Genomic DNA, 8157 nt, shown 5'->3' on the forward strand with positions numbered 1-8157 from the left:
ATACCCATTTCTAGCACTAATATTATAAATAAACCCTACACAATTGAATTCCTATAAACAAACCCAAAAAAAACCCAAAAAATGATAGATAGCCTTATTGAATTTAATATTGATTATTAAATTACTTTGATGCCCTATTGAGTGCTTTGGGTATTTTTATGAGATTTTGGGGTTGGGCTTGTTTTAAGAAATTGATGGCAGTTTTGGAATTTATAAGAAGTTAAAAGCTTTTTTGTTATGTTGTAAATGAGCTTTGGGTGTGTTTCTAAAGTCCATTTTATATAGGGTATTTTTATAATTTGGGCCCCCATATTGGGTATAATAGTGAATCTCCCAAAAAAAAATTCAACAGGAAAAGTCTGATGGGTTAGGGTGAGATTTAAGATAGGACTTGGTATTTATAGCTCCCACTAAAAAATTCCACAGAATTTCACATTTTAAAAAATCATGCGAAATTAGTAAATTTTTTAATACCATAAGATTTTTTGTTACTTATTTAAAGTCTTAATTGAATACCAACAGATTTCGCAACTCTCTTTTAAAAATCATAATAATCTTAATGGAATACCAAAAACTTATTTAAATTATTTAAAAGTCTTAATTAAATACTATATAACTTATTTATCCTTAAATAATTTTTTAAAATCTCAATTCAACACTCCCCAATTGAATCGCATTCATATTTCAACGTAAAGTGTAAAATGAATTACCCAAGAAAAACTGACACAAGTCACAAAAACTGATGGCACATGTAGCTGCCGCGTATCATTTTCTTTAATTTATTATTATTTTTCTATAATTTTAGCTTTTAAATTTCATAATAAATATAATAAAAATATAAAAAATACACCAAAAATCCTATAAACTCCCTTTTTTTTTTTTTTTGATCAACCTATAAACTCCTTGTGACGTAATTGAATTAGTTGTCTTGGATAACGTTAGTTTTGTAGAAAGAATAAAGAATTCACCCGATAATAGTTATATTTAAAAGATTAACGAGTTTTTACAGAATACATAATTATTTTGTGTGAAAGGTAATATCATTATATCTTTTTTGGGGGTAAATAGAGTAATACTATTTGAACGGTAAAATCTCTGAATAAAAACTAAAGTAACAAAGAAGCTAAAAATATTAGATATTAGAAAAGAAAAGAATATAAAATATTAATTTTTGACATATCGCGGGGTGGGGGGGTAGGAAATTATACGTCAAATTGCTGCAGGGGAGATGAAATTCAAATTTAGAATTTTGTATTTGACACCTTCGTTGGGATGCTCAGCGTAAAACTCACGCTACAGTGGACACCCAAGAAATTAAAGAATTCTTTTCAGGAAAGAACAAATAGAAAATTTATCAGGAAAATAGAAAGTCCTATATCCTCTCTGGCTAGCAACCTTCTGTTCTTCGTCTGTCTGATTTTGATTACAATCACATTTTCGTTTTCATTTTTATTTTTGTATTTGTTTTTATCAGCGAGAAAGAAAAGTAGAATTTTGGAGTACACACGAAACAAAATCGTATGATATCTGATCTCAGGGTGCGATGGTGATGGGCAGCTTCTTCTTTCCTGATATTGCTGCTGACGATCCCCGGCCATCTGAAGAAGAGCAATGAGGTCCGGTCGATTATGCACATTCGGCGTAGCATAGGGCCTTCACCTCGGCATCGAAAATTCGTCTCTGCCTGCCTACTCGGTAATTCACAGTCGTCTTCGCGTTGGATATATTTTTTTTGGACCTAAATCCTTTTCCATTTATGCATGTAATTTTGATTCTTCAATTCCATCAAATTCGAATTTGTTTTCCTCATCCTTTCTGAGCAACTTAACTACATTTCACCGGTTCTAAGGTTTGATAATTCACTCAACTAAACCGTAGAAGAATAATAGAGTAATAGAAAGAATAGCTATATACGAATACTATTACTAAACGATGAAATACATATGTATTGGATATTTAATTTAAATTTCCTTTCCATTAGAGTGAGTGAGTGAGAGAGAGTGAGAGAGAGAGAGAGAGAGAGAGAGAGAGAGAGATTGAAGGACATAGACGTACAAGTAGTGTTGTTTAGTTGTTATGCCAATGGAGGAGGAGGCAATGCAAAGCAAGGAAAAGGCAGGCCGAAGAAATGGGTGCAATCCCGTTACGAAGGGTGGCCCTGTGTCCATGGATCATGTGCTTTTGGCCCTGGGAGAGACCAAGGAACAGAGGGAGCTCAGAATTCGTAGTCTCTTTAACTTCTTTGACACCGCAAGTATTGGCTATTTGGACTACACCCTGATTGAGGCTGCCCTCTCTGCCCTCCAGATACCCTCCGAGTACAAGTATGCCAAGGATTTGTTGAATGTCTGCGATGCCAATCAAGATGGCCGTGTCGATTACCAAGAATTTAAGCGCTACATGGATGATAAAGAGCTCGAGCTCTATTGCATCTTTCAAGCCATAGATGTCGAACATAATGGTTGCATTCTCCCTGAAGAGCTCTGGGATGCACTTGTAAGGGCAGGTATTTCCATGCAATTGACTGACTCTGTTACTGCTACTACTACTACTGCTGTTGCTACTCTTCATTTTTACTATATCTTCATTCCTTCAAGCTCTCATGACTAAGCCTTCCATCTACTTGTTTGAATGTTTGTGCTTCTTAAATTTAAAGACGTCCGTCTAGTCAAGCGTAAATAGCCTCTATCTTTCTCTGATTGTATAATTCAGTTTATCAGTGTTTTTTGTTTTCTAGGAACATATCGTATCCCTTAAGACTTCAAATATAACTCTTGTCACAAAAATTATTTTCCTTCTATAAGCTACACCAGCCCCTCTTTTTCAGGAATTGAAATCGATGATGAGGAACTCGCTCGTTTTGTTGAGCGTGTTGATAAGGATAATAATGGTGTTATAACATTTGAAGAATGGAGAGATTTTCTTCTGCTTTTCCCTCATGAGGCAACGATCGAGAATATTTATCATTATTTGGAAAGGGTATGCCTTGTTGATATTGGGGAGCAAACTGTAATCCCAGAGGTCATCAGTAAGCATGTCCATGCAAGTAGATATTTGATTGCTGGGGCAGTAGCAGGAGCAACATCACGTACAGCTACTGCTCCTCTTGATCGTTTAAAGGTTGTTTTGCAAGTACAAACAAAACAAGCTCGCATTATGCCAGCAATAAGGGATATATTTAGAGAAGGGGGATTATTGGGCTTTTTCCGTGGCAATGGTTTAAATGTCTTGAAAGTGGCTCCTGAAAGTGCCATCAGGTTCTACACTTAAGAAATGCTGAAAAATTTTATTGTCCATGCTAATGGTGAAGAAGATCAGGCTAATATTGGCACTGCAACTCGCCTTGTTTCTGGTGGCTTAGCAGGTGCTGTGGCACAAACTGTTATTTATCCCATGGATCTTGTTAAAACACGAATCCAAACTTATGCTGGCGAAGGTGGAAGAATTCCAAGTCTTGGAACTCTGTCTAGAGAAATATGGGTTCAGGAGGGATCCCGGGCATTTTATAGGGGCCTTGTTCCATCTCTACTTGGGATTGTCCCTTATGCTGGCATTGATCTTGCTGCTTATGAAACCTTGAAAGATATGTCCAAGAAATATATTCTGCATGACGGTGGTAAGGAGTTCATTTGTAAATTAGCTTGCACATCATCCTTTAATTATTGTCTTGCCCCAATTCTGTCATTCTGTTATGTGCTGTATTATTAATTTATTATTATTATTATTTTTTGTAGAACCTGGTCCTCTTGTGCAATTGGGATGTGGGACTGTATCAGGAGCTCTTGGTGCAACATGTGTGTACCCATTGCAGGTTGTCAGGACAAGGTGCATTTTGGAAATAACGATATCTTGATGCATTGATTTTTATGATACTTGTTTCAAGTTAGTGTCTTTAAACAGACACTAATTCTGCTACTTGTTTTCAGAATGCAAGCACACACTGCATATAAAGGAATGGGCGACGTATTCAGGAGAACCTTCCAACATGAAGGGCTAAGGGGATTCTACAAAGGAATATTTCCAAATCTCCTTAAAGTAGTTCCATCTGCAAGTATTACTTATATGGTTTATGAGTCCATGAAAAAGAGTTTGGATCTGGGATAAAAGCATTATGCAGCTCCAAATAATTGACTATAGAGTTGACACATTGACAATGGTATCGTGATAAAGATGTTGAATAAGGTTCCTAATTGAATAGATCAAATCATTTTTTTTGAGTCATAGCATGAATAAAAGTGCCAGTATTAGATTTCTTAAACGGGCAAAATTGGCTTGTCCGTAAATTTGGGGTGTCCCAAAACTTATATTAAGCCTTATATGCATATGCAATGGGGCATTGTTGTATTGTAACACTGAAAGTATAGTGTAACTTGAGCATATTGTAATACCGCTGGTATAAGTTATAACCATTTGCCCATTTTATGTAAAAATTTTGTAACTGATTAGGATGGTTTTTTAAGACTGCTGTCACCCGCTGCTAGCTAGCTAAATGGTAGGTTTAAGAAGCCATTTGTGCCACTTCAGGGTTTCATCGATCGGGCTGGGAAACTGCCATCTCATTCTTGCTTGAGTTGAGTGGCAGCTGGATGCCTTGCCTTGGTTAACACCTCGTACTTGTTAGTGTTGTTTGTTAGACATCTTTGTATCTATATTTGGGCTTCAAATCAGCTCTCAGACCTTTCTTCTGTATAGTTGTGTGTTCCTTGTGTTCTAGTTTGAAATCTTTATCATTCCATCTCCTACCTGATATGAAAATACTGCTGCCTGATTCTTTATAGATATTCAGGACATGTGATTATGGTACGATTTTCTGTTTTTGGTTACAAGACAACCATTGTCGTTATTTTTATGACACCACTGGAAAGGTTTGCAGCCCAATTTGAGTTCACAATTGGTACTCAAATATTTTGGGAAGGGAAATTGGATTAGGCCTTAGCCTAGTTTTATGATATCAAAGCCACTATTAGTCGGGGGATTATGTTGGCCCACTTTTGCTAGGCAACAAACGGCATGCCCTTACATTACAACTAGTTTAAGCGATTTTTATACAAAATTTATTTTAGGCTAATACAATAGCCATGGCCCATGCCGATTTTAGGCTATTCTTCTTCTTTCTTTCTTTTTTTCATTGCCTTTTACGTCTATATTTATGCAATGGTTTTGTCACTTGTGTCCTGCCTTTAAACAAATGTCCTTCGCCATGAGATTATGAAATTCCACGGAGTGCGTCCAAATACACTTGACTCAAGTACACGCCTTACTAATATTTGTATCATATAAATACATAAAAAAACACAGGAATAAGATAAATTATAGAATACTATGATAGTATAACTACGTAGTGATATATTTTGTACACGTGTTATAATATGGGTGGACGATAAATGTACTTATATTATAATATATTCACTTATATTATAACATGTGTATAAAATGTAGCATGTAACCGTATTATTTTATAATCAAAGTTAAAAAAATGAAAAGAAACAAAGTAAATATATTATAATATATAATAAAAAAACAAGCATATTTTTTTTCAAATAAAACTGACGTTTTTTATTTTTTTTTTATTTTTTAGGTGATAAAATAGTTACAAAATAATAGGATAAATGAAAGAAACAAAAAAGCTAATACATTTAATAAGGGTAAATTTGGAAAATTAAAAGTAGCTTGTGTGATGCATTAATGATATTGTTTTAAGTGTAATGAAATTGACACATGTCATAAGGAGAAGGTTAGCTAGCATTCCCCTAAATAATTTGACTGGAAGAAGTGGTTGACGATACATACATGCATCAATTCAGTCATTCATGTGCATGGATCAAATCTTTTGCGTTTTTGCGTATAATTAAGGGAGATTCACTTTATACTCAATATATGAGTCCAAATTATAAAAAAAAACATATATAAAATGGACTTTAGAAACACACCCAAAGTCCATTTACAACATAACAAAAAGGCTTTTTAACTTTTTTTAAATTACAAAACTGCCATTGATTTCTTAAAACAAACACAACTCAAAAATCTCATAAAAAAGCCCAAATCACTCAATAGGGCATCAAAATAATTTAATAATTAAAATTAAATTCAATAGGGTCAGCTGTTGCTTTTTGGGTTTGTTTAAAGAAATTAAATGGTGCAGAGTTTATTTATAGTTTTAGTGGTAAGAATGGGTATATGACTAAATATCTCTATAATTAAAGACTAGTTGGAGAAATAAAATCATTTGCTTTACATCAGCATTCTCGATTACTTAATTATGACATGCTACTAGTCGTCCTAAAATTAACACAAAATTAACACAGGTTAATTCTTATAGTTAAAAAGCTAGTCTTATGGCTAAATAACTAAAGGCCCAATCCATTAAGGGCTTATTCAGTATCTACGAAAGCCCAAATTGTAGCCAGAAATGCCCAAAAGCCTTTTGGACACAAGCCAGTTGCAAACATTGACCAACGCTTGGTCAACAAGCGCTTCAGACACAAGTGTCTGATTCTACAATTCACTATTTCGGACACAAGTGTCCGAAGCTACAGTCCAATTCAAACATAAGACTTGTCCGACGCCATAGTTATGGTTTCAAACACAAGCGCTACAGTCCCTCTTCGGACATAAGAGATGTCTGATGCTACAGTCCCATTTTAGACAAAAAATGTCTGAGGTTACAACTAAAGCCAACTGAAGTGAATTAATAACCAATCTAAATGGTTGTTAATTACAGTCCATTTAAACAAACAACAATTTGAGCTTTGGGTGAAAAACAATTCAAACTGCTTCGTTTATATAGGTGGCGCGCATTGATTTCTAGCAAAGCAATAAAGAAGTCTGCTTCGACAGGGAATATTCAGTCTCTGACAGGTAAAGAATGGTAAAAAACTCAGAGCTGGCCTATTGCGGCGCCACTTGCAGAACAGTCCCAAAGTTCGAGATTAAAGAGCACCTCCCCTAATCAACTTGAAAGGCATCACACATTATCTTGTGAATTCTATATGGTTTGAAGTAGCAGTGCCCATCAAGTCATCCTTTTTCTAAAGACCTTGAAGCATATAAATAGAGGAAGAAAGCTCAGTATCAAGGATCCAACAACGAATCAATCAAACCTATTTTGAACAGCCTTCAAAATATGCTTACTCTCGACAACCTCGAAGTAACCCAGACTCAAACTCTTGCAAAACATCTCACAGCAGACCAAAGCCAAGTCTTGAATCAAATCATCTTCGTGTCTTTGAGTTCCCAGTTGAGAACTCTTGATTGGAATTGCATTGCTATTGTTTGTAACCTATATGCTCTGCCAGCATCGCTTGGTAAGATTTGATAGTTGGTCTCGATTTCCTGCTCACTTAAATCAAAACTCCTATATGTGGTTAGGACAAGTTTTGACTGCAGATATTTTGAAAAACTCTCATCGGACATACCTTCTGCATTGTCTCAAGTAGATTGCAGTTATGTCCAATGGAATTTGTCTCTGTCCAATGAGGCTCCTGTAGTTTTGTTGGAACCAACTTCACTTTTATTTGTACCCACTATTAAGCATATGTTGGATATATAATTACTTCCTGATATTATGTCATCCATCAGACACTTTTCATGCAAGGCTTGTTATTGTACTCTTTGTCCGATGATAGTCTAAAATCATCATCCATCTTGCATTTTATTCCACAAAAGGTGAAGTATTAAAGTTCTCTTCGTTGAGGCATAGAAAAGAACCTATCTAAAGCCAGACTCCCCTCTTTAGAGCACAACGGCTTTGATTAGAAGATAAGAAAACAAGGGCGCAACACTTTAATAGGCTTAATCTTCACCTCACTCCCTCTTTCTACTGGAAGAATATCACCAGTAGTGGCACGCCTATCGCAAATCACCAGAGAACAGCTTTCGAGCCCACTCCAGGGCTTGGATCTCTCTCGCATCATTTCCTTCACCAACAAGCAACCGCTAGCTGCCAACGTATAGCCTACTAGTGGCCAGGAGCATCGCAGTGTTCAAAACCTGACGAACATATACATATGTTATTTTCCCATAAAAGAAGCCTATATAGAGATCAGTAGCATAGAAGGCGCCTCATATTCTTATTAATTATTATTTTATGTATAAACACTACTAAAAAAAATATACTTTTCCGACCGATGTAATATTTGTCGGGATAGACATTTGCCG

At 35.5% G+C, this 8157-nt stretch overlaps 1 pseudogene across 1 annotated transcript; it reads left to right on the forward strand.

Moving 5' to 3' along the window:
- The first annotated feature begins 1274 nt into the window (after positions 1-1274).
- On the forward strand, positions 1275-4459 carry LOC117612477 (annotated as a pseudogene). The gene is made up of 4 exons (XR_004583407.1): positions 1275-1695; positions 2828-3616; positions 3735-3825; positions 3927-4459. The product of XR_004583407.1 is annotated as a calcium-dependent mitochondrial ATP-magnesium/phosphate carrier protein 2-like (transcript).
- The last annotated feature ends 3698 nt before the right edge of the window (positions 4460-8157 follow it).

Source organism: Prunus dulcis, unplaced genomic scaffold (genome assembly GCF_902201215.1).
Source record: "Prunus dulcis unplaced genomic scaffold, ALMONDv2, whole genome shotgun sequence".
NCBI lineage: Eukaryota > Viridiplantae > Streptophyta > Magnoliopsida > Rosales > Rosaceae > Prunus > Prunus dulcis.